Source organism: Carettochelys insculpta, chromosome 3, assembly GCF_033958435.1.
Source record: "Carettochelys insculpta isolate YL-2023 chromosome 3, ASM3395843v1, whole genome shotgun sequence".
Taxonomy (NCBI): Eukaryota; Metazoa; Chordata; order Testudines; family Carettochelyidae; genus Carettochelys; species Carettochelys insculpta.
In genome coordinates, this window is record NC_134139.1 from 13379312 (window position 1) to 13405840 (window position 26529).

Below are 26529 nucleotides of genomic sequence, written 5' to 3' on the forward strand. Positions count from 1 at the left end.
GGTTGGCCTGCTGAGGGCAGGAGATTGCTATGAGAAACAGTGTCATTGCCATGAGGAGACGAAAGCATCCTAGCTGGGTAATCCCTAATTTGTCTGTCTCTATTGAGCTACCTGTCAGAACTTTCTCGGGAGTCTGAAATGGAAACATGTAGCACTTTATCATTCACAAGATGGAGGCAGACAAGACACATTGATCATGGCTTCATTTGGAAGATTTAGCTCAGAGTTGTTGTGTTCCTAGAAGGGAAACAGTTAAAGTTTAAGCATCTATATAAACCTAGAAAGTACTCAGTGCAACACATTTGGGTAGCACAAGGAAATGAGAAAGGAATTAATTGACACGCAGCTGTATTGGAAATCTACCTGGTGTCAGCATATGATAAATGCAATCTGCAATGGTGAGAACAGATGTACGCTGGAAGGACAACGTGATGAATGTGCAGCTTGATATTTGATACCTCCAAGACAGCATTTCACATCTGATATCTGTTTGGTAAATGCAGGGCTGTTGGAAAAGGAGGGAAAATTGATTGATTTAATTAGCTCTCATTAATGGCCCTGGATATACTTCAGCAACAAGAAAGGGGAAATCTTGCTAAAGCTTTGCAAGTTAATTGCCTGATGACCTCTGTCATGGGATGGATATTTTACCAGAGTATAAATTATGTGGAGTGTTGTTTAGAAATATTGGTATCTACACTCACTCAATGGGAGCTCAAGCTCCTGAGGAAGAGCCATGCATGAACACACCTATAACTTGAAGGCTAATAAGCCATTTCATTTGTTTCTGTTACCAAATTCTTTCTGACTACTGCTAAGTCTTAAGCCCTATAGCTGCAATGTGCAAACACCTCTCATGCCCAAGAATACAGGAGACCTTGTGCACTAATCTATTTACTGTCTAATATTTGTAAGTTATTTCTTTGCTCTGCATGGGCTATTAAATTTGTGTGAGCTTCACTAGGCAAGGACTGACCTCCAGCATCCCCACAATCTGAACACATACAAGAACTTTTTTGATGTTTCAGACAATCTAGGTAACTTTTTATTCAGCACTGGTTTTTCACTTTCATGCAGGGCTGCCCTGCTCAGGTTCAGCAAAACATGAAAGTGCTGAAATATCATGAGAAAAGCAGTTCTCGGTGTAATTTTAGCTCCGTTTTGCAGACTCAGTGAGATCAGACAGCTAGAATGTATGGCAGCACTTAACGACACTTATAGTAGTACATGTAGTGATGACTATAGTTAAGGTTGCCCAGCACTTCCCTCGCTATAAACTCCTGCTTTCTGTTGGTTAAAACTTTTGCCAAACGGTAACCAGTCAAGAGGAAATTTTCCATGCTGAATATTAGCTTCCAGCTGAACTGTTTTGGAAAATTTCAGCTAAATTGGCCCAGCTATTTCCAGGATCAAGGTCAGGGGGAATCCCACATTTTGCCCAGGTTAACAAAAGTGGTTATAAGATTTTTTCTTCATAGCTGAGGCAACGAGCAGAAAGAAGACACAGCTTGATGGAGAACACGGCAGACTGAGGAAAGAGGGGGAGGGGAAGAGAGGCAGAGAGAGAAGATAAGTAGGGGGCAAGTGATTGGGTGGGGATCAGAGAAGGGGCCAGTGGGCATGTACATGCAGATGGCCGGTGGGTAGAAGCACAGGGACAACAGACAGAGTTGAGTGGACAGAGACAGGTTTGTGGAGACTGGGAGAAACAGGGACACAAGCCTGTTCACCGACTTGAGGCCAGAAGTCTTGAGTCTGTGCTGGTCTGGCTATGGTCTGAAGATGTGGTTCTGTCCCATGAAAACTCATCACCTACTAAATTGTCAGTCTTTAAAGTGCCACCTGACTGCTTCTTTGTTTTGATAGAATAGAGACTAACACGGCTATTACTCTGTCACTATTCCACAGGGACACAAGTATGTGGAATGACTAAAACACCCCACTCCAGGACCTAGAATTCAGCCCAGGATGGAGGTCAAGACTTCCTCTTCCTCTGTGGGCTGCAATCAGTTGTGACACCCCCTGGCAAAAGTGTATATCTCCTCCCACTCTGGTGCTTGGTCCACACACAGCCTACTCCTGCCACCAGGCTCTGCTAGTTCAAGAGCACACCATCCTGCCCAGCTGACCTCAAGATCTCATGCTCGGTTTCGGGTATGGAACGTCTGTGTTTCCAGTGCAGTTTTTTAAATGAGGAAATTATTCTTTTTCATTCACATTTAATATGTAGCCCCAGGTCCTCTTCACTGGACCCCACCGAAGCCCTACACTCGATATACAGAATTATTCATTTCCTTCTGGATGTTCTCTCACAGTAGAACATCAGAAGGAGACGTTACTGCTATATTATAGGTATACAAACAATTCCTGAGAGATGACTCAGCCATCAATGAGCTCACTACTATGCAGTAGGATCCTTCCATGCTCCTGGGATGGCTGGCGTGGGGAATGCTAAAGGACAATAGGCTCATCCAGTGAAGACAAAGGAGTATCCTGCAGGGAATTCTCAGCCCAAACTGCATGCAGTGTTGATGGGCCCCTGTTTTTGCACAGTTTGCCTTGGCAGAAGGATGCTCTCCCTGCTGGCTGTAGGGCTGGATGAATGGGGGAAATGAAGTTGGTGTATATAATGGCTATGTCTGCACTAGAAGCATCTGCCTACAGAAGTTACCGTCAGAAGAGATGTTCTGAGAAAACGTCTGTTGATAGATCTCATCTACGCATAAAAGTACATCGATACGTTGAACCACTCTGTTGACAAAAGGATCCCCGGGAGCATCTACATGGCTTTTCTGCATGTTGTGTGTGGATGCTCTATGAGTTTTGTTGACAAAACCCCAGTTTTGTCAACAAAACTCTCTTGCGTAGACATACAATGAGGAAATTCCCCCAAAAGGGGCTGGAGGAATCCTGAGAACCACTTCAGTTTTGTAGAATTGGGGTTTCAGTGGAAGGAAAAAATGTCTTCTGTTGGAAAAATTCTAACCAGCCCCAGTAAGCATCAAGCCCTACCTTCTTCTAAATCGGGATGCACAAAGTGGAGGGTGGGCCCACTCATGGGAGCATGAAATTTCTTTTAAGGAGGGGCAGCACAATCAGCTTCTGGGTCTCAGGCTCATCCATCTAATTGAAAATAGATTTTATCATTATATTATCATAATCATTTTTATGTCTGTGTATTCACATTTATATACCAACTCCAAAAGTTTTTACATTCTGCAGACTTATTTTCTTACACCTGCCAAAAGTTTTTATTTTTTTCAGATAACTAAACCCAAAATTTCCATCAGTTTGGATTAGACTGGAGGGGACCCCCTGCTAATTGTAGGGGTGAAAAGTGGGGCCTGACTTTAAAAGTTTGCTCACCCCAATCTAAAAACAAAGAAGACCCTGTTCCTGTATCAGGTTACATTGGCAGGGATTCCTCTATCTGATGGCTTGGGGCCTAGAGAAGGAAAAGATGAAAGCTAGGTGAGGAGTGTATGGAGAGCTTGTATAGCTCTCTGACTAGTATGTATAACAGCTCCCCTTAGCCGTGTCTACACGTGCACGCTACTTTGAAGTAGCGGCACTAACTTCGAAATAGCGCCCATCACGGCTACAAGTGTTGGGCGCTATTTCGATGTTAACATTGATGTTAGGCGGTGAGATGTCAAAGCCGCTAACCCCATGAGGGGATGGGAATAGCGCCCTACTTCGAGGTTCAACGTCGAAGTAGGGACCGTGTAGTCGTTGCGCGTCCCGCAACATCGAAATTGTGGGGTCCTCCATGGCGGCCATCAGCTGGGGGGTTGAGAGACGCTGTCTCTCCAGCCCGTGCGGGGCTCTATGGTCACTGTGTGCAGCAGCCCTTAGCCCAGGGCTTCTGGCTGCTGCTGCTGCAGCAGGGGATTCATGCTGCAGGCACAGGGTCTGCAGCTCGTTGTCGGCTCTGTGTATCTTGTGCTGTTTAGTGCAAGTGTGTCTGGGAGGGGCCCTTTAAGGGAGCGGCTGGCTGCTGAGTCCACCCTGTGACCCTGTCTGCAGCTGTGCCTGGCACCCTTATTTTGATGTGTGCTACTTTGGCGTGTAGACATTCCCTCGCTGCGCCTATTTCGATGTGGTGCTGCGCAACATCGATGTTGAACATCGACGTTGCCAGCCCTGGAGGACGTGTAGACGTTATTCATCGAAATAGCCTATTTCGATGTCTCCACAACGAAATAGGCTACTTCGAAGTAGGCTTCACGTGTAGACGTAGCCCTTGTGTGCCCAGTCTACAGAGGGTATGAGTCGGTAACACCCCTGGCTAATAAACCTCTGCTCATTAGCTGCAGCTGCAGGAGCTCTAGCTCTGAAGGTCCCTGGCGGAATGTCTGATGAGTGTGCCAACAAAGCAGCCAACAGACTTGGGCCAGATCCCAAAATGAGCTGTGTGGCTATATACCAGACTAGGATTCTGCCCCTTCACCCCAGTTTCGAGAAGCAGCACCCTGAGCCAGGCAGGGCAGTCTTTTGTTTGCATACTCAGAAGAGCCCTGAGATGCCGGAGTAAATTTTGGTACCTCTGTACCTCTTTCAGTGCACAACCACGTCCACAATCTGCCAGCCACTTCAGAAAATTGGATCCTATGACTAAAACTGCTGACTGAGCTCTCTGAGACATATTCAATTAATTCATCGCCACTTCTACAAAACCACTCTCTCTTCGCAGACCGGATGAGGAGATTAAAACATACAGAAAGTGATTATTTTAAGTGCTGTTGAAATAAGTGCTGTCACCCATTGTTGTGACTACCCTGTTTTTCCTGAGATTGTCTTTTCTCTGTCCTGTTGAAATTCTGTGGAGAGTTTGTTTTAATAATAGCTGATTGAAGCAGGAAGATTTGCTACTCAAGAACAATGGAAGGTAGAGTTTTAAAATATACATGCACCCCAGCCCACCTCCTCTCCCCAGCACATCCCTCCTCAAGCTGGAAAAAGGAGGATCCAATATTCCTTTTTAAAGTCCATTTCTGCATTCTTTACTCAAGCAAAGTGTCCACAGACTTCACTGAGAATAGTGATTCTCTTAACAATACAGAGCAGGCACCGTAGATTCAAAGCCCCAATGAATTTGAGCCCTGCCCCTCCCTGCTGATATGAGCCTGGCTCTGTTCCTTATTACAATCACAAAAAGGAACAGGCATAAATACCCAATATTGGGCTGGCTGGCATCTGTCGTTGTAATATATCTATGGTTTGAGCCAGAGTAACCCCTTCTCTCTTGTAAAAATGTACAGGCTGGTCCTCCCTGGTCTGACACTCTCAGGACCTGACCGGTTCTGCAGGAGAGAGTTCACCTGACCAGGGGAGGTCCCTCTGCCCAGCTCCACTGCTGGCCCCAGCTGCCAGCCCCCCGACGCCCAGACCAGCTCTGCTTCCGGCCCTGGCCAGAAGGCCTGCCAGTCAACTGCTCTGGCTGCACTCAGGTTGTTGGCCTCCTGCCCCAGTTGAGATGCCAGCACGTGTCCACTCAGGCTGCCTGCCCCAGTGGGGTTCCTGGATGCCAGCCACACTCAGGCTGCCAGCCTCATTCCCCCAGCTCTGACTGATCTACTGACCCTGCCAGGGCTCCCAGCCAGACCCCCTCCTGCAGCCCGAGTCCCAAATGTCAGGGCTTTCTGATCCAGGAATATCCATGGTCCTGTCAGACCACGGATGTTGCCAGGCCAGAGAGTCCCACCTTCTAGACAGTCAAGCCTATACTGTCTTTTGTTAATGAACCAAGAGTTTGAAAAAGGCAAAGGTGCAGTAAGATTCCTCTGGAGGATGGATATTCTCTGCAGAAGTTCCCAGAACTGGGTACAGAATTTCAGAAAACACTAACGCTGGGTGAAGCCAGCCCTTCAGTGAAAGATAAATGCAAGCAAGGACAGTGGGTTTGGGGCCCATGACTTCCCACGTAGGGACAGAGAAATGAATTAGGGAATTACATTCATGCCTATGAACAGGGAGCTGATTCTGGATGGTGTTGAACACTTGCTGGGAAGAGTCAAGCCATCTCTGGAGATGCTCAGAAACTTGCAGGATCAGACCACAGGCCCCAACTATGTACTTCAAAACCAAGATCCTTAGTGTGGAGGCAAGAGGAGAAATTGCTCAGCTGTTTAACTAGCCACTCAGCTGATCGTGTGCAAAATGTTACCCATCTCAGACGATCAGCTTCAGTGACTTTGTGTGCAGCAGTAAGGTTTTTGTTTTCCTGCTTTTTCTTTTTCACATGCTGTTTTTTATTCTTTTTTTTCATGTGCATCTGACAAAGCAGGTCTTTGCCCACCAAAGCTTATGCTCCAAAAAAATCTGTGGGTCTATAAGGTTTTCTCATGATTTCTCATTGTCTTTTTTCCTGCTCTATCTTTTTCCTACCTGAACACAGGCATGTGTGGAAATAAGATGTCTCTAGTCATTCCCATTCCATCCACACCCCTGTCCCTTTGTGCAAGTTGTAGGTGCAAGCTTTGTATACCCAGGAGAATGAGGAACAGCACCTCAGAGGTTTCTGGAGATGTGTCCGTGCATGCTCATACAACCTCCTACCTGAAAGCTCTTTGCTGTTTTCTTGTCTGGTTTGTGCAGGACCTGGCACAAAGGGGTTCAAGCCCATAGGCAGTATTCCCTCTAATTTTTTCCATCCATGGGCAGACTAAATTTTATTATATGCATGTGTGGATGAGCACCATGCTACCAGCTGTGGGTGCTGTGCTAATCAGCTGGGAGACAGCTGAATCTCTCCTTGGTTTATCCTGCTCGTAGGTACTATCACCCTGTAAAAAGTAATAGCTTCCTTCTTCAGCTCTGTGCAATGTGCTGCCTGAATGGGCAGCCCCACGTTCTCCCAGCTCCTTCCTTTCAAAAAGCAGATTAGAGAGACAGAGTAATAAAAACAAAGGAATCTAAACTCTTCAGTTCATTATCTCTCAGTACGATGCATTCTAAGTGTGTGTAAATCTAATTACATGGTACCGAGAACTGTCCTCAACATATTTATCTAATTCTTTCATCTAATCATCGGTAAGCACAATTCTTCAGACAACATTGTTTTCTCCTGTTCCTAAATTTAGATAATACACTTTAATTTATATGGCATTTTCCATGCAAATGTATTGCTAACCACTCCCCTATATTAATAACACAGTTACAGAGCAGTGGAGTGGGACACTTCTAAGAAGCAGAAGAGAACACTATCTTTTACATTAAAATAGTTTTTCCTCACTCACTTTAAGACAAATCCTCTATTTGCAGGCCCCATTAGTGCATGACCTGATGGGTGGCCTCTGTTGCAGCACTTCCAATTTTCAGCTGAAGTGAGCAGGAATCCCCTGATCTCACCATAATTCTTATCCCGATTTCCCACTAACCAGCTGCAAGTTACTTTGCAGTGATGTGCAACCCTGTGGAGCTCCATGGAATAAAATACACAGCCCAAATCAAGCCGCCAAGAAGTAGAACCCGGACACGGAAAAGGGGTGGGGCAATTCCTCTTATCCATTTCCTGTCTTAGCATCTGACCAATTTTCATTTTGATTAACTATAAATAATGAGTACCAAATACCTCAATATCTCTTCCAGCGTGGGACCAGATAGTTCTATGCAGTCCACATTCCCCTCACGAGAACAGATTCCAAACAACAGAACTCAGTTTTCGGAGAGCCAGATCCTCAACAGGTGTAAATCAGCATATCTCCACTTGTCTGAAGCCAATGGAGTTGCACTGGTTTACCCCAGTAGAGGGTCTGTCCAATTGTTTCTTGGAGCATTTCATAACAGAGATGGATCTATGACAGTTTGTAGCCATAGGTTTGCCCTTTTGATGAAACAATGATGGATTTCGTACAAGGTATACCTCATGAGATATTTGAAAACTCATAATTTGTTGCTTATTATTGTCCTTGTAAAATACGTGTGGCAAGATCGTATGTAAAGTTATTGGCTATAGACTGAATACCGTCACTAAAATATGTCCCAAGTTTAGGAAAGCAAGAACAAACCAATTCCACAAAGACAAAAAGCGAACTGATGCTTCAGCCAAGTGTATGTAAAACCAGATGGATTATCACCTTGTTTGCTGACCATTCTTTGAGAGGAAATAGGGTATGAATGAAAATTTTTCATTTTGGCAGAGAAACAGCTGGAAGTCTATCTCTCTGCAGACTTTCTGTCTTCTGAATGTCTGCTGAAGATGACTTTCAAAGAAAAAGAATCACAGAGGTAGCCATGTTAGCCTGTATCTTTGGGAACAACAAGAAGTCCTGTGGTACCTTATAGACTAACAGATATTTTGGAGCATAAGCTTTCATGGGCAAAGACCCGCTCACTTCATGTGGGTCTTTGCCCCCAAAAGCTTAGGCTCCAAAATATTTGTTAGTCTACAAGGTGCCAAAGAAAAAGAATTGCAAGAAAGGGGATTAGATGTCCCCAAAATATTCCTTCTTTTTCTCTACCCATGGCATAAAGACCTGACGAACAAGGAAATTACCACTGATTTGGGACATGGGGTCTAAGACTGCAAGAACTTTTGCTTTGAATTCATTTATTTTGTTAAGTTAGGCTGCTTCTGCGCTTTTACTCTCCCGTCGGAGGTGGCATGGTAATGAGGCAATTCAAAGAAGGCTAATGAGGCTCCAACTTGCATATTCAGCACCTCGTTAGCATAATGGCAGATGTGCGATTTTTGAAGTGCAGACTTCAAATTGCAGATTGACAGTGTATATGGAGGCAGCTTCAAAATAAGCGCCCCGCTTCCACATTCCCTCACTCCCACAAAACTGGATTGGAGTAATGGAATGTCGAAGTGAGGTGCTTATTTTGAAGCTGCTCCCATCTACACTGTCAATCTGCAATTTGAAGTCTGCACTTGGAAATTCGCATGGCTGCCGTTATGCTAATGAGGCACTGAATATGCATATTAGCACCTCATTAGCTTGCTTCGAATTGCCTGATTACAATGCCACCTCCAACGGGAGAATGAGAGTGTAGAAGCAGCCTTTAATATCAATTTTGTTTTACCTTTTTATTTTCTTATAACTGATTTTGCCTTTATGCCTCCTTATTTCTAATCACATACAACCTATTTTTCTGTAGTTAATAGACTTGTTTAATTTTTTTTACCTAAAACCAGTGTGCTTGAATTGAAATGCTTGGGAAATTCCACCAGGGACAACAGAATGTGTGTGTATCGTTTTTCTCTTAATGAAATGATAGACTTTACATGAGCTTATTTTGTCCAGGAGAGAGCTGGGCAAGAAAAGATGCACATTGGAAAATCTGGAACTGGGAATTCACTGGTGTTGCCCTTCAGTGAAATTCAGGGCTGGCTGGCCCCAGCTCTCAGACAGTATATCTGGGAATAAGTTATGTGCCGGAGGCTGGGCATGTGTGGACTAGGAGTGGTTACACTAAGGCCTTGTCTTCATTAACTCCCCACCTCCTGTTGATTTAAATTACACAGCTGAAGTTGACATACTGTCGTGACTTCTGTGCAAGAAAGTCACCAGGGGTTGCTCTCCCATCAACTCCAGCTACTCTTGTCATCCTTGTGGAGAATCAGAGTCAACAGGAGAGCATGTGAAGATTGATTTCTCACGTCTGAGCAGATATGATAAATTGATGGCCAATGGATCGATCGTTGCAGTGTCAATCTGCCCTGTTGTGGAGACAAATTGGCTCAGCAGGGAAGTGTAACAGGCACCCCAGCTTAGAAATTGAGGGGACACTGCTGTTCAACAGCCCAGATGGTACCCTGCGTAATGTCACAGGGTCTGAATAAGAAGTCTGGACCTGAACCCCTGCCCTGAACTTTGAGAGAGAGCTCAGGTTCCAGTGAAGAACAGTTTGAGCTCATCTCTGTACCAAGTATGAACACTAAATTTGAGCAACTGCACAGCTTAGGAATGATCGGATTCTGATCTCCATTTGGCTCCCAATATCTCACCTCAGTGCAGTCTCTGGTTCATAGACAATTGTGCTGAAGACCCTCATGTTGCCATGAGGTCTATGAAATCATTTTATCACCCTACAGCACAGATGCCTCAGATCTCTTATTTTCACCACCTCCCCTCCATGGCCTAGGTCTGAGGATAAGACATGGTGTGGTGTCTTACACCACAGTACATGAGTGGCTCTCTGGAAGTTCACAGACCACCTTTAAAAATCCTACAAGGCCTTATTTCAATATCTGCAGTACATAGAAGAGAACTGTTGGGTCACTGGTCGTTGCTTGCTGAATTGACGACAGATAAAATGTTGGATCAATGGGGAAGTTGTTTGTCACAGATACTGATAAGATTAGACATCCTGCTGACATCCAATTTTTGACAAAGGAAAACCCCTCAGTGTGAGAGAGACAAGAGGGCGTAGTCATCACGTATGTGCTCAAGGTCCACTGTCAAGAAGCAGGCTTCCTAATTAAAGCATTGGTGAAAATCCATTGGAAAGCACTGCAGGGCCAGCCATTCTTGAGAGGGCAGAGTTGAAAACATGCACTTTGTGCAACAGAGCTGAGGAGTCAGCAAGTAGCTAAAGAAAGATTTTTACTCATCTTCCGATTGTGCCCTTCCTAGCTTTGCACTCCAAGCACATCAGAGTTCATGGTATTTTCAGTAATCAGTATATTCATTAGCTTGTCCCTGCTCGGATTTTGCTTGCCAAATTGGGGTTCTGAATTTACCATGACCTACCCAGTATACAATGACTATGTCTACCCTAGCACACTACGTTGAAGTAGCCTATTTCAATGTAAGAACATCGAAATAGGCTACTTCAACACGTATCGTATACACGTCCTCCAGGGCTGGTGCCATCGACCTTCAACGTCGAAGTAACGATGGAGAAGGTCAAAAGGAGCTGCCCCAGAAGGAAAAGTGGAGCGTCCACACACACAAGCGCTCCCCATCGAAATAAGGGGCCAGCAAAGTCCCAAGCTTCTCCCTTAAATGGTCCCTCCCAGACACACTCGGCCTGCACAGCACAAAATCCACAGAGCAGACAACCGGTTGCAGACCCCATGCACACAACATGGACCCCCACCTGCAGCAGCAGCAGCAGCAGCAGCAGCCAGAAGCCCTGGGCTAAGGGCTGCTGCACGTGGCAACCACAGAGCCCCACAGGGGCTGGACAGAGTGTCTCTCAAGCCCTCAGCTGATGGCCACCATGGAGGACCCCCTATTTCGATGTAGCAAGACGCGGATCACCTACACATGCCCTACTTCGACATTGAATGTCGAAGTAGGGCGCTATTCCCATCTTCGGATAGCAATAGCGATTTCGACGTCTCGCCGCTTAACCTCAATTGCAACCTCAAAATAGCACACGGTGCATGTAGACACGATGCGTGCTATTTTGACGTTGTGCCAGCTACTTCAAAGTAGCTAGCTAGTGTAGATGCACCCAATGTGAAAAAGGAACATTCCAACTTAGTCAAGGTTTTCTGGCCACAGACTCCTCCTTTATGCCCTCCTATCCTACATACACTACTGGGAGCTTGCTTCTCTCCAAACTATGCTGCCTTTTAATATCAAAAAGGCTTTAGTTACAAGTGTAGAAGGTACACTGAGGCTGGTGGAGTGTGATGAGAAGGTTCAACCATCACCAGCAAGGCAGAGTTAAAGACAGTCTAAGGAAGCTTCACAGGAAATAGCCTATAAGGGCCCAGTAGTCTTATACAAAAGGAACAACTGCAGGGAGCCCAAGGACAGAGGATTGTGTTCGTAGCAGGCTATAGGAAGGTAGCATCTTGGAGAGAGCAGTTGCAGGCAGGGGTTGGGGCAGCAAGAAGGTGCTCCTGGCAGGAGATGAATGTGCAGGCTGGGAGTCCTGAGAAGAAGACAAAGAAGATGCCATTGGGAATGGAAGCATCACCAGTGGAGAAGTTAAAGAGAGTCAGCATGAGGCTGCTATCTACAGGGTCCCTGGGCCAGGACCTGACACTCTCCCCGACCCACCACCACATCATGGAAGGGGGAAGACAAGAGGGTAGCATGGCCAGATGGCCGACGCAAGACAAGAGCAATGCTCTACTTGGGCTGAGACCAGCCTGCAAGCAGAGAAGGTAGTAGCAAAGGCACCACTAGGAGAGGGCATGCCACCTGACAGAACTAATTCCTGACATGGTCAGGCAGAGGTGCTGCTCTGTTGGGTGAGCTCTGTCACATGGAATGACAACATACCTGGCCCAGTGGCTGCTTGGCTTCCACAGTAATGAGTTCTTGGTACGTACATTTACAGGGAGCCCTGAATTGTCAAAAACAGCTGCTGATTTTGGTAGTCTTGTTTTTTGGGTCACTTGTGTCACTATAAAGGGACCTGAAAGCAGTGAGCACTCATTCTCTGCAGCCCAGATGATCCCCAAAAATGGAGGCAGTCAAAAATACAACAGCCACTTGAGATTTTAAACTGTGGGCCTTGCCAATGGCAAATTCATATTAGATTCATAGAGAACTTAGGGACCATTAGATCACTTAGGTTCAACTCCTATATGTCACAAGCCATGACATTTTGCCCAGATATTCCTGTATGGAGCCCAGTAATATGTTTGTCCCAAGCATGTCCAGTGACATAAGAGACTCACTTCAATGAAAATGATTTGCGTAAGATCATGCAACAGGCTAGTGCCACTAGAACTCAGCTACTTAAATATATTGTAATAAAACTGGAGATGAAATAAAACTCAAGAGTTGCTAACTCAGAGTTGCTTGGAGTCAGGGTGGGAAAGGGAGAGTTTCCTGAATCTCTTATTTAATCTCTTTTTTTCAGCCCTCACTTCTCAAGCAGATTGTGAAGAAATGTGGACACACAGTTTCTTGGTGATTTTTTAATTCATAGAATCATAGAATCCTAAGGCTGGAAGGGACCTCAGGAGATCATCAAGTCCAGCTCCCTGCCTAAAGCAGGATCAACCCATACCAAATCATCCCAGCCAGGACTATGTCATGCTGGGACTTAAAAACCTCTAGGATGGAGTTTCCACCACCTCTCTCGGTAACCCATTCCAGTGCTTCATCACACTCCTGGTGAAATATTTTTTTCCTAATAGCCAACCTACCCCTCCTGCTCTGTAACTTGAGACCATTGCTCCTCATTCTGCCGTCCATCATTACTGAGAACAACCTCTCTCCATCCTCTTTAGAACTTCCCTTCAGCAGATTGAAGGCTGCTATCAAACTGCCCCTCACTCATCATGTTCGAAGTGGATTCAAACTTCAATAATGCAGCCAAAAAGGAGACATTTATTCATCTTTAATAGTGGTTCGGTTTGGTTATGTTCTCTCAACTGCAGGGAAACCTGTAGTATGCTAACCATGTGCAATCCAAAGAGGAAAACTGCCTGGGACACTTGTGGATTATTCATAACCTACCTTTGTTCTGGCCCTGCAAGTCCTACTTCACCTCCACCACGCAGGCTACGTCTACACAAGCACAAATCCTCGAAATGGCCATGTAAATGACCATTTCAAAGACTACTAATGAGGCATTGAAATGCATGTTCAGCACCTCATTAGCAGACCGCCGGCCACAGCTCTTCAAAATTGCCGCTTTTCTCTGCTGCACAGCTCATCCAGACAGGTCCTTTTTGAAAGGACCCCGCCAACTTCGAAATCCCCTTATTCCTATCTGCTGATGGGAATAAGGGGATTTGGAAGTTCCCAGTGCCCTTTCGAAAAGGAGCCCAGTCTGGATGAGCCACGCGGGAGCAAAAAGCAGCAATTTTGAAAAGCCACAGCTGGCGGCCTGCTAATGAGGCGCTGAACATGCATTTCAGTGCCTCATTAGTAATCTTCGAAATGGCCATTTACATGGCCATTTTGAAGATTTGTGCTAGTGTAGACACGGCCACAGTGTGAGAAATCAAAGTGGTAACCTTCATCTTACCACTCCAGCCCTGAGTTCTGGTTGGAATTTATTGTACATCTTTGATCACTTACAAAAAAACAATAGCCCATCATTCAAGGGTAAGAGTGAGCCAAATCTGTCATCAAAGACTGGGAAATGAAGTGTGACAAACTTGTTCTCAATTAATGCCCACAGCAGTGTGGGATGACAGCAGCAGAACTGATGTGACAACCCCCACAGCAGAACTGGGACATTAATTTAGTGACATGTTCGCCTGTCTCTATCCTTCAGAATTTTCCCTCTCAAGGATGAGTGGACATGGATACAGTTTCCTTCCCGCCTGCAGGGTGAAAATCCCACTTCTGAGACTTTCTTCAGCAGATGAACTCAAATCCCCTGTCCCCAGCAGAATCTACTGTATTATTGATGATGAGCAAAAGGCACAGCACTTAAAACAATTCATATTCTTTCCTTGGGAACTGATGGCTCAGATGAATTATGCATTACTCGGGTATTGTAATTATGCATTGCACTGAAATGATGGCTTAAATTCTGTGTGACAAATGATGGCCAGTAGAATATCACAGCATATTTTGGAGTGGATGGGGAATATAATTTTTCAAATGGGGCTAATAAAACTATTCAGTCCTCTTCACAATATTCTTGTTTATGGCATGTTGCTTACACCCCTTCTGAAAGTCATAAAGAAGGAGAATGCAATTGAAAAGCTTGACTGCAGATGTTTCATTTTCAAATAATGTCTAGTACAGAGGTGAGACTTCCTTCTACCTCAACCTTTACCAGCCATGAGTCAAACAAGACACTTCTACCCTTGAAGATAAAATATATGTTAAAAGCTAAAACCATTTAATTATTAAAAGAAAGCTGTTCAACTCTGCTGTGCATGCACCTAGTCATATTCTTGTGATCTCAAACTTGCTTCCTTTCTTGCATAACTCAGTGTAATGATCACAGAATCATAGAATACTAGACCTGGAGGGGACCTAGAGCAGGCCCAGGCACCATGTAGATCATCCCTGATTAGATGTCTATTTAACCTGCTCTTAAACATCTCCAGTGATGATGATTCCATGACCTCCATAGGCAATTCATTCCAGTTAGGAAGTTTTTCCTAATGTCCAACCTTGCTCCACTTTAAGCCTGTTGCTTCTTATCCTATCATCAGAGGTCAGGGAGAACAATTTCTCTCCCTCCTCTTTGTAATACCCTTTTAGATACTTGAGAGCTGTTATCATGTCTCCTCTGTCTTCTCTTTTCCAAACTAAACACACCCAGTTCTTTCAATCTTCCCTCATAGGTCACAATGCCCTATTGTGAAATAAAAGACCCTATTAATGAAGCCTATATATGAACCTAGCAGCCTTATTTTTACAAACAGCTTTACTGCTGTGAGTAGCCACATTCTTCTCTATGTGGCACTTGTCCAGTAAGGCACTTAAACATTTGCTGAACTTCAAGTGCCATGAATTGCAATAGAACTGCTCACATGCATAAACCTGGAGAGCGTTTTGTTATGTCAGAGTGTTTGACTGCTTATGTAATTGGAAATAGCAGCCCCTTTAATTATTTGCTTTTCCAGACAGGGATCTTGTGCCACTCATACACAGAGAATCCGAGCACAATTTTTCACTCTATGGCTATGTCTACACTAGCACAAACCTTCGAAATGGCCATGTACATAGCCATGTCGAAGATTACTAATGAGGCACTGAAATGCATGTTTAGTGCCTCATTAGCATGCCGCCGGCTGTGGCTCTTCAAAATTGCCGCGCTTCGCTCCCGCGCAGCTCATCCAGATGGGTCCTTTTCAAAGTTGGTGGGGTCCTTTTGAAAAGGACCCCCATCTGGATAAACTGAGCTGCAGTGAAAAGCAGCAATTTCAAAGAGCCATGACATGCTAATGAGGCACTAACTATGCATGTCAGCACCTCATTAGTAATTTGTGCTAGTGTAGACACAGCCTATGTAATAAGTAATAACCAAAGTCACTTTAATAAAATCTTTGGACATGTATTTAATACTGTAGATTCTTGTCTACAAAGTGTAGTACCCAGAGGCACTGAGACCTCATTTGGGGTGCATGAAGTCTCTGCTCTACAGCCTCAGCTGAGAGCCTGCAGGACTTTAGACCCTATGCTTATAGGTTCTATCCCTGGGGCTAGCAACCTGGGTCTGTTGGCATTACAAAAGGAACACCTAGGAAAATTAATGTCAGATAATGAAAAATGTGACCTTAAAACACAGGTGAGGACACACTCTATCAGAATTAAAATGGCTTTATTTAAGTCTAAGGGCTCGTCTCCACTGCCCTCTCCTTTGAAGGGGGCATGCAAACGAGCCTGACTGGTGAATTAGCAATGAGGTGCTGCACTGCATATGCAGCACCTCATTAGCATAATTCTCTCCATGCAAACTTTGAAGTTGCTAACTTCAAAGCGCTGGCAAGCAGTCTAGCCACAGGCACTTCAAAGCTGCACCGGTACTTGCTATTCACCCATCCAACTTGTTTATAGACCCCCTTCAAAGGATGGGGCTAGTGTAGATGAGCCCTAAATGATTGGTCACTGAGGCTTTTGAATGCAGTTTAGCCACCTAAATTTTCCTAAAAGCTGTGAATTTAATGCATATTACAGGTTGAACCTCTCTAGTCCTGTATCCTGAGGACCTAACCAGTGCCAAACAAGAGAATTTGCTGGACTGTGGGAGGTCAATATTCTCTAACAGCATTAGCAACACTTCTACTGCTCACTGGGCTCTCAGAAGACATTTAGGGATAAATTATAGCCAAATAGTGGTACAGAACACTGATAGCCAGGACAGGTGGCTGTACACAAACTTCATGGAACCAAGGGAAACTTGGCCTCCCCCATGATAAGTGGTCATCCAGCTAACTAAAATCATGCTGGACTATGGATGTTGCCAGATAAAGTGTCAGATTAAAGAGGTTCAACCTGTAGAAGAAAAGACTGAATTACATATCCTTGCATTAAATAAGTACTTTTTTAGAGGAGTGAAAAACAACTGACTAAAATAAAGTAGATAATGGCAGTAATATAATGCATGTTAGAAAAAGTGAGCAAATTTTATTTCTTTTTTGTTTTTCTCTGCTAAAGATAAAGTATAAAACTTGTACAGAGTTAAGCCTTCAAAATTGCTACCTCAAGGCTTCAGACTTGGAAAGTCTTGGGCCGCGTCTACACTACAGCCCCCTTTCGAAAGGACGGTTTTCGAAACAGGATGTTGAAAACCGTCCTTTTGAAAGGGAGCGTCCACACAGACAAACAGAGACCGAAGGTGCGATCTGCTCTTTCAAAAGTTCCGGAGTGCAGTTTCGAAAATGAGCGTCCACACTATGCAGAGCGCTCTTTGAAAGGACAGGTGCAGGAACTCTCACGGGCAGGGTCATATGACAGATGATCCCTTCCAGGACCATGGCCCACTGTTCCCTTAAAGGGCCCCACCATCCCATAAGTCAGCGTGCATGCGTCGAGGGCCAGCCACCTGTCCCCAGGCTTACACACGGAGGAGATCAGAGGAGGCACCCCAGGCCCCCATGGAACCTGAGCAGCCCTCTGTCCCCATCGAGGCAATGGTCAGTGCACTGGCTGTGGTCCTGGCCGCCATGCAGCAGCGGCTACGGTCAGCTAGCCTACTAGCCACAATCCTGGAAGTCATCCTGAGGGTGTGACTTCCCCAGCCAGTCCCCCAGGGCATCCACTGCCTGTGGAGCTTACCCACAAGCGCAACTGGTGGGACCAGCTGGTGCTGGAGGACCGGGGCGACGACCGGTGGCTACAGAACTTCTGGATGACCAAGGGGACATTCCTAGAGCTGTGCCACTGGCTCACCCCAGCCCTCCAGCACCAGGACACCAGCATGAGGCCAGCCCTCCTGCTCCAGAAAAGGGTGGTTATCACCCTCTGGAAACTGGCCACTCTGGGCAGTCATCGATCCATCAGCCATCAGTTTGGGGTGGGCAGAGCCACCACGGGGGCCGTCCTCAATGAGGTAAGCTGTGCACATGCGGGGGCTGGGGAATGGAGGGGCACTCCGGCATGGGGCACCATCGAGGACCACAGGGCAGCCCCCACCAGGGATGGGACAGGGATGGGGACAGGGGCCCCAGGTAGGCCTGCCCTGCAGGGGACAGGATGGTCAGGCACGCTACACCCCACCCCATGCTCATGAGCGCATCCTCCTCCCGCTCCCTGCAGGTCGTCTGGGCCATCAACAGGGTCCTCCTGCGGCAGCTGGTGCGTGTGAGGGACCTGGATGATGCCATCCAGGACTTCAAGGAGTTGGGCTTCCTAAACTGTTTCGGGGCTCTGGACAGCACATACATCGCCATCTGGGCCCCAGAGCACAGTAGTGGGGCTTTCATAAACTGTAAGGGCTACCACTCTATGGTCCTGCAGGCACTCGTCAATGCCAACTGTCAGTTCCAGGACATCTGTGTGGGCTGGTCCAGCCGTGCCCATGACGCCAGGGTGGTCCAGAACTTGGGGCCAGGCCACCGCGTGGCTGAGGGGACCTTCATACCCCAGCAGGAGCTCCCCACTGGGGACACCATAATGCCACCCTGAATCGTGGCAGACGCGCCCTACCCCCTGCAGGCCTGACTCATAAGTCCGTACACAGGACACACACAGCCCAACCAGAAAATTTTTAATGAGCTGCTGAACCTGGCCCGCAACATGGTGGAGCGGGCATTTGGCCACTTGAAAGGGCACTTCAGATGCTTGCTCTCAAGGCTGGAAGGTGGCCTCCCCAGTGTTCTTGCAGTGGTTGGGGCCTGCTGTGCCCTGCACAACTGCATGGAGGCAGAGCACGGGTCATTCGTACATGGGTGGGCCACTGAGGCAGGGCACGGGTATGAGCAGCCCCCTGCTGCCCCATGCCTCCAGGCCCAGTGGGACAGGGTGCAGGTATGGGAGGCCCTGCATCAGGCCTTTGAGCGGGGACCACAGTAACCACCTCACCCCAATGCACACACACCCCCCAGCCCCACCCCCCACATGCACAGGAGACCCAGATGGAACCACAAAATAATCACTTTACTTAACCGCTGTTACTGCTTTGCCGCCTATGTATGAGGAGGGGTATCACAGAAAGTGGGGCTGGGGGAACTATATACAGGGGGTATCACAGAAAGGGGGGTTGGGGAGAACCATATACATGGGCATTATGGCCCCAGCGGTCACCCTCCGGGCCCTGGGAGGGCCGAAGGTAAGGGCAGAAGGCCCTATTCATTTACAGGGGTCAAGGGACTGGATCCCCATCGCCCACATCTGCCCCTCCCCCCCCCCCGAGTTCAGGTGGTCCATTGCAGCTGGGCTGGGGTGGGTGGCACAGGGAGGCAGGGGTGCTGCTGGGGTGGGACACCTGAGGGCTCCCTGGGGTCGGCATGAGGGGAGTTGGGGGCGGGGGAGATGGCCTCACCCTGGCCAGCCCTGGCCATCAACTTATGGGCCAGCTGTATCAGGGCAGCCAGGGGCAGGTGGGTTGGGACAAGGCAAGAGAGGTCAGGCTCATGGGGGGTGATTTGCTGCAGGGAGGTGGGGTGGGGGGGAGTCTGGGGGGGTTGGGTCATGTTGGGGGTGGGGAGGTTAACCAGGGGACTGGGGAGGTGGTCAAGGTCGGGGTGGGGAGGCTGACCGGGGTACTGGGAGGTAGGGGGGCAGCTGGGTGATGGGGGTATGAGGGATGGTGGGATGGGAGGCGGGTGCGGGAGTGGCTTGCGATGGGGCGGCAGCTGGGTCCAGGTGGCCCACCACCGCCCAGGTCAGGGCGTCCATGTTCGCTGCGACCTTGTCCCAGGCCTGCTGCTCCATGGCAAGCCACTCCCGCAGCACGCCGGTAAGGTCTCGCAGAGCTGCGGTATGGGCAGCATCCCCTGCCTCCTCGTTGCCGCCCTGGTGGCACCGGCAGATGGTGCAGAGGTGACCCCGCACAGTCCCTGCTCAGGATACCGGCCGCTCCCCCTCGCCCTCCATGGTGGGGCTGGTCTGGCCACTGGCTGCAAGAGCTATGGAGACAGAAGGGGAGGGGGTAATGGGCCATTAGTCCTAGGTGCAGGTCCCCGTGTCCTGCCCACCCCCGCACCGGGTCTATGTCCCTGGGTGCCCCGCAGGCATACCAAGGACGCACATCCCCTACACTGTTCCCTGGTCCCTCCAAGTCTGGCCAGCCCCTGGTGCTGTCCCATCTATGCGGTGCTGAGCGCCGCGCATCATCCCCCTGAGAGCCCGGGGAGCATAGCTGTCCAGGGTCCACATGCACCTGGGCTGTTGGCCATATGGGATGCCTGTGGCCACCCCGGGTGGGACCTGACACTCCCTCCCTGGACACTAGGGAGGCTGGTGTGCACGCCACCTACCTAGGGGTCCCTCTGGGAAGGCAGGCAAGGCATGGTCAGATGGAAAGCCTGGCTGGACAGCCCGGATGGGAGGTCAATGGCGAGGGGCCCCTCACTTCAGCCCTCGTCATCGCTGGTGGGGTTAAGTTGCTGAGCTGTCCGCGGTCGCCTGGTTCTGGCGAACGACCCCAGGGGCTCCTCGCCTTTGGTCACCTTCTCTGGCTTGGTGTCACCCACGGACGTGTCGAGGAGGATGGCGGGAGGTCCGGCCTCTTTCAGCCTCAGGAGGTGGTGGAGCTCTTTGTAGTAGGGGCAGCTTGTGGGGGCTGTTTCCGACCCCCCCGACTGCATCCCGGGCCCTGCAATACCCCTGCCGCAGTTCTTTCACCTTTGACAGGATCTAGTCTAGTGTGTGGGTGGGGTGACTGCAGCTGAGCAGCCCCTTTGCCAGCTGCTCGAAGGTGACCGCTTTGTGGCGATGGACCCCCTCATTTGTTGGAGGACCTCCTCATCCTCCCAGAGGGAGAGGAGGTCCTGGATCTTGGCCTCTGTCCAGGAGGGGCTCAACGGTTTGGGGCCTGGCCTGCCTCCTGGAACGACTCCCCAGTGTCTCTGGACACTAGAACCATAGAGCTCCGTCTGTGCTGTGAGTGGCACTGCTGCCTGCCAGCTGATCGCCGCCGTGGAGGACTCCCTCTTTCGAATGAGAGGGCCGCGGAGCGTCTACACTTGCTCTCTTTCGAAATTATCTTTCAAAGGAGGGTGCTCTTCCCATCCCAGGAATGGAGGACTGACTTCAAAAGAACGCGGGAGTTCTTTCAAAGTTACTTTTGAAAGGGTGTGGGGTGTGTGTGGACGCTCCGCGGGTTCTTTCAAAAGAGGTCGGTCTTCTGATCCTAATTTTGAATGTACTTGCTAGTGTAGACGCAGCCTTCCTCTATTATCTCCTGTTCTAAACTTACACAGAAACCTAAAATACAAGTTTAAATAGAGTTAGCAGGTACGTCTTTCTTTCAATATGAATTAAAACAGTTTATTTCAGCTAATTCGTAGATTGCTATTCGCAAAAAGGAAAAAAAAAATTTTAAGTGCCTAAGTAGCCCCAGGAATCATGGTTAGAGTTACATCCATCCCCAAATATGAAATGGTGCCCGTCATATTGAACAGCCTCCTACAAGAAATGAGGATGGCCTGAAAGCTGACCCCTTTCAGGGCAAAATGAAGGATCACCTCTATCCTACACTTTCCATAACACCACTGAAAATTGCATATTTTAGGAAACCTCCTAAGATAAGCTACATAAAACAATTAAGCATATGGTGATATCTGGCACTTACTTTTTCCTAGACACAATCATTTAAAAAGCCAAATAGCTATATAATTAATTGCCATTTGCATATGGCTTATAATTAATTGTAAACTTGCCCCATCCCCTTCATATGTTATGTGTTGCATTAGACTGTGTGCTCTTTGGAGTAGGGAGAATGTTTTGCATATGCTTGCTTGGCACCAAAGATCCTAGGGCCACCGTTTTGATGATGGGTGCCTCTGAATGCTACAATATAACTAGTGCTGGTTGGTATTCAGTAGCTGATCTGGAGTAAATTTAATAAATAATGCTCTGCCTGTAGGAATAATAATTTTGATGCCTACATCCGGAGTGGCCAACCCACGGCTCTCGAGCCGCATGCAGTTCTTTGAGCCTTTAAACGAGGCTCCTCCTAAGAGCTGCACATGTGGAGTGCCGTCCGTCCGCTCCATGCATGCACCCTACCTCTTGGTAGGAGAAGCGCGTGGTAGCAGTTCCAGCGGCAGCTCCAGCAGCTCTGGTGAGTTGCTGGCATGGAATTAGAGTGAAGGGCGGGAGGCTGGGGGTCTATGGCTCTGGGGAAGTGGAGGGCATTGAGTTAGAGCAGGAAGGCTGGGGCATGCTAGGCTATGGGGGCAGGGAAGGGCATCGAGACTTATATTTGGTTTTATTTATCTGCATATTGATCTATATTTATTTGTATATATCTATATATAGATAGATATTTATATTTTATATATCTATATATATCGATGTATAGCTATATATGTATAAATATCTATCTATCTATCTATCTATGTATAATAATACAGCTCTTTGCACTCTATCCACTGCTATTTTCACACTTCATCTCTAACTGATTGGCCACCCCGGCCTACATGGTGTGATGGGTGCATTAAAAACAAATGGTGAAATACTTTAAGAGTCAGCTTCCAAAGGCCATCTGCAACATACTGTCAAAGGCTATGAAAAGTTATCATCTTTTGCAGCTGTGATCCCCAGGAGGAAAAAAAAATGTCAGTATGTAGATCATGAAAAAGTGTTGCAAAACAAGACTGAGGCTGAATAGATTTGTTAAAGCACTCTGTACCAAGACTGCACGCTAATTAAACTCAGTTAGGGTCACCTCATCGACAGTAAGGCCACTCTTTGCCTGCAGCTCTTGGGATCTCTTTTTTTAATGTCAAGATTATCAGGTCTAATTTAATTTGGGCATGTGAGGGGTAGTGATTTCATGAAGGCAGACAAAAAGCTCTGTGAGCAAAATGTCAGGGGGTGACAGTTTACATGTTGGATGAGCTGCATTTTTTTAGTTTAGTAATTAATTTTTACCACAGTTAGCTTTTGACAAAACTATTTTCCCTGTAAATGAAGGAAACAAAACATTGTGATGAGGACAATATTATGAACAACAGATTTCTGCCCTGGATAATTGAGATTTAAAGCTGGTGGGCTCAATCCATTAATCCTTTCTCACTCAACGCTACTATTGATTTTAGTATAAATTTTGATGGAGAAAGGATGCAGATATTGTTCCCTTCTTATTGATTACACAGGTAGGTCTGATTCCATTTGGCAAAAGATTTCAAACCTTGTTTTTGTTTTGGTTTTGGTTTTGGTTTTGGTTTTGGTTTTGGTTTTGGTTTTCCAATCAAGAATGGAAGCTGAATGTTTCAAAAGCTTCAGAAAGAAATGTTTCAGAATATTTTATTTTTATTCTGACTTTTAAATTTTAAATTCTAAAAAATGAAAAAAGCCATTTTAAAAGGAAATATCAAAATGTTTCATTTGATAAGTATTCAAATGAATGTTTAGACATTATCCAAATTTGTCATCTCCTCTCCGCCTTTTTTATTTCCTCTGAAACAAAATTTCAGTAAAATGAGCACAATCCTCTGAGGAAGTTGGTCTTAACTATGAAAGCTCATGATCTAACAAACTGGCTCATTTCTAAGGTGCTACAGGACTGCTTGTCATTTGTAAAACTACAGACTAACATGGCTACCTCCAAGACAATGTTGCAACATATCAGTTTAGATGGAACTCTTTTCTCTAATTGAGAATCTATACTTCTGTCAAAGTATATTCAAACCTTTCTAGCTATGTGTGTGCATGGTCCTATTGGCCAGCTACCATCAGGTTAAAAAAAACCCTGAGTCACTTCCCTACAGACTTGAATACATGAAGTCGTTCAAGGTTCAATACAATAAAGAACAGGGGTGGAGGTGTAGGGTTGGTGGGAAGTTTTCTATCAACACTTTTCTCAATGGAAAAATGGGCTTTCAACTTAACAAATGGTTTCACTAAAAGTGTCCACTTACCGCACAAAAAGGTTTCTCCATATACTTACTATAGACAAAAACCAAAAGTTATCTGACAAAAGACTGAGATTTTGTCCAAAAACGGCAAGCTTATCTAAAACACAGGTTGTGCTTGTCTGTAGGTACTTTTTTAAGTGTAATGGAAAATTCCAGAATAGTTGAAGTCCTCTGAAAGAAAGGGAGGATGCTGGGCAAACAGAATGTGGTGGGGCTGGGCTAAGCATAAAGTCCTATATGACTATCTGAGAGAAAGGAGAAGTGGAGGGATGAGGCAGCAGTCAGGAGAAACATTTGTGCAGCATGTAGGTGGTGTGAGAGAAGTCGGTTTTATATTAGAAGGGGATTTAAAAGGCATATTACAAAAATCTTTTCCATCCATTGGTCTTGGTACAGTATATTAAACCATAAATGTCTAGGCCACAGGGATCTTCTCTACACTCCAGATTCCTAGGGTGGGAAAAATGGAAGAGGAAGAATGATGGGAAATGGTTCTACTGTCTCTCCTGCATGAAGAACAGGAAGTTCAACCAGCTGAATGAGGGCTCCCAGTGAGAGACAGACTTCAGGGAAACCTATCGTTTTTGGTGCTGCAGGTTCCTCATATCACTACATGAGAGGGGTTGCTGCACGTAGGAGCAAAGAGAAGGCCTGAGCCAATAGAAAAGAAGCTGCCCTTCTACTTTATCTCAAGAAGAGTTGTATTCCCTCACCACACCTGTTTGCAGCTTAGAAGAGTATAAGGGTGCCTCAGTTGGAGTACTGTGTTCAGTTCTGGGCACCACATTTGAAAAAAAAGGTGTAGGCTGCATCTCCGCATGCCCCCTCTTCCAGAAGCGGCACTCTAATGAGCTAAACAGAAGATGCTAATGAAGCACACATGTAAATTTTCCATGTCTCGTTAGCATGTCAGCATATGGTTCAGAACCCAGAAGAACTTCTTACAGACTCCGAACCACGTGTCAATATGCTAACGAGCATCTTCCGGTTAGCTCATTAGCATGCCATTTCCGGATGAAGTGGCACATGAAGATGCAGCTATAGAGATATTGGAGAGGATCCAGAGAAAGGCAGCTAGAATGATTAAAGCTCTAGAAAATATGACCTATGAGAGAAGATTAAAGAAACTGGGTTTGTTTAGTTTGGAAAAGAGAAAACTGAGAGGATTCACAATAGCAGCTTTCAAGTATCTAAAAGGATGTTACAAGGAGGAGGGAGAAAAATTGTTCTCTTTGATTTATGGTGATCAGGTAAGAAGAAATAGGCTTAAACTGAAGCAAGGGAGGGTTAAGCTGGACATTAGAAAAAGTTTTCTGATTGTTTGGGTGGTCAAGTACTGGAATAAATTGCCTAGAGTTGTTGTAGAATCTCCATCATTGGAAATTTTTAAGAACAGGTTGGATAAATATCTAAAGATGGTGCTTGGTCCTTCTCTGTATCAGAATTGTACAGTCTTACAAACAAAAATCTCTGCAACTTAGAGATTTCAAGAACCCCTGGCTAGGACCACCTAAAACAAGATATCCTGGCATTGGAAAAGTTTCAGAAAAGGGAAAATAAAATGATTAGGAGCTTGGAACAGGTCCCATATGAGGAGATGCTAAAAAGATTGGCACTTTTCAGTTTAGAAAAGAGGAGACTGAGAGGGGACGTGATAGAGGTATATAAAATTATGACAGGTGTGGAGAGGGTGAATAAGGGGAAGTTATTTACTTGTGCACATAACACAAGAACAATAGGAGATCAAATTAAATTAATGGGTAGCAGGTTTAAAACTAATAAAAGAAAGCCCTTCTTCACTCAGCACATAGTTAACTTGTGGAACTCCTTGCCAGAGGAGAGTGTGAAGGCCAAGACTATAACAGAATTTAAGAAAGAGCTAAATAAATTCATGGAGGTTAGGTCCATAAAAGGCTATTAGCCAAGGGTAGGAACGGTGTCCCTGGCCTGGTTGTCAGAGGCTGGAGATGGATGGCAGCAGACAAATCGCTTGATCATTGTCTTTGGTCCACCCCCTCTGGGGCACCTGGCAGTGGCCACTGTCAGCAGACAGGCTACTGGGCTGGATGGACCTTTGATCTGACCCAATATGGCCTTTCTTATGACCATCATCCTCTACAAACTCTCCCCATTCCTATCATTCTAAAAGCTGTTCAGGAATGATGTGGCTCTCCTTTGCTGTGCTCTGTCCCTAGTAACCTTCACAGAGGCATCTAGAGAATCAATTGAATTAGGCTTGTTTGGGTGGGCATGGAAACTAATGGAAGCAACTCTTATGGATGTGACACAGACACGGCATCCGTTCATCCCTGAGGCGCAACGAATGGTGGTGTGAATTGATTTTGACTATATAGCCAAGAGAGCTATGTTTTCAGTATGCGTCTTGCAAAGAAAGATAAGTTGCATTCTACCGTCTACCGAGTTATATTCTTTGAGCTAAACACTGCTTATTTTAAATAACATCCAGGCACGTTATCTGATTAGAAAACTCAGGAATCCCAGTAGATACTAATTGTTGGAAAGGGCATTGGGGCAATTGCAATCTAATGCGTGTTATTGAATTTGCACAATGCCTGGTTCAACAATGAACATAATGAGGGCAAGCTCATGATTAATTTGATAATTACATTGTAATCCCTCTGATGTCCAGACTTATCTTAATTTGTCATGGATTTTTT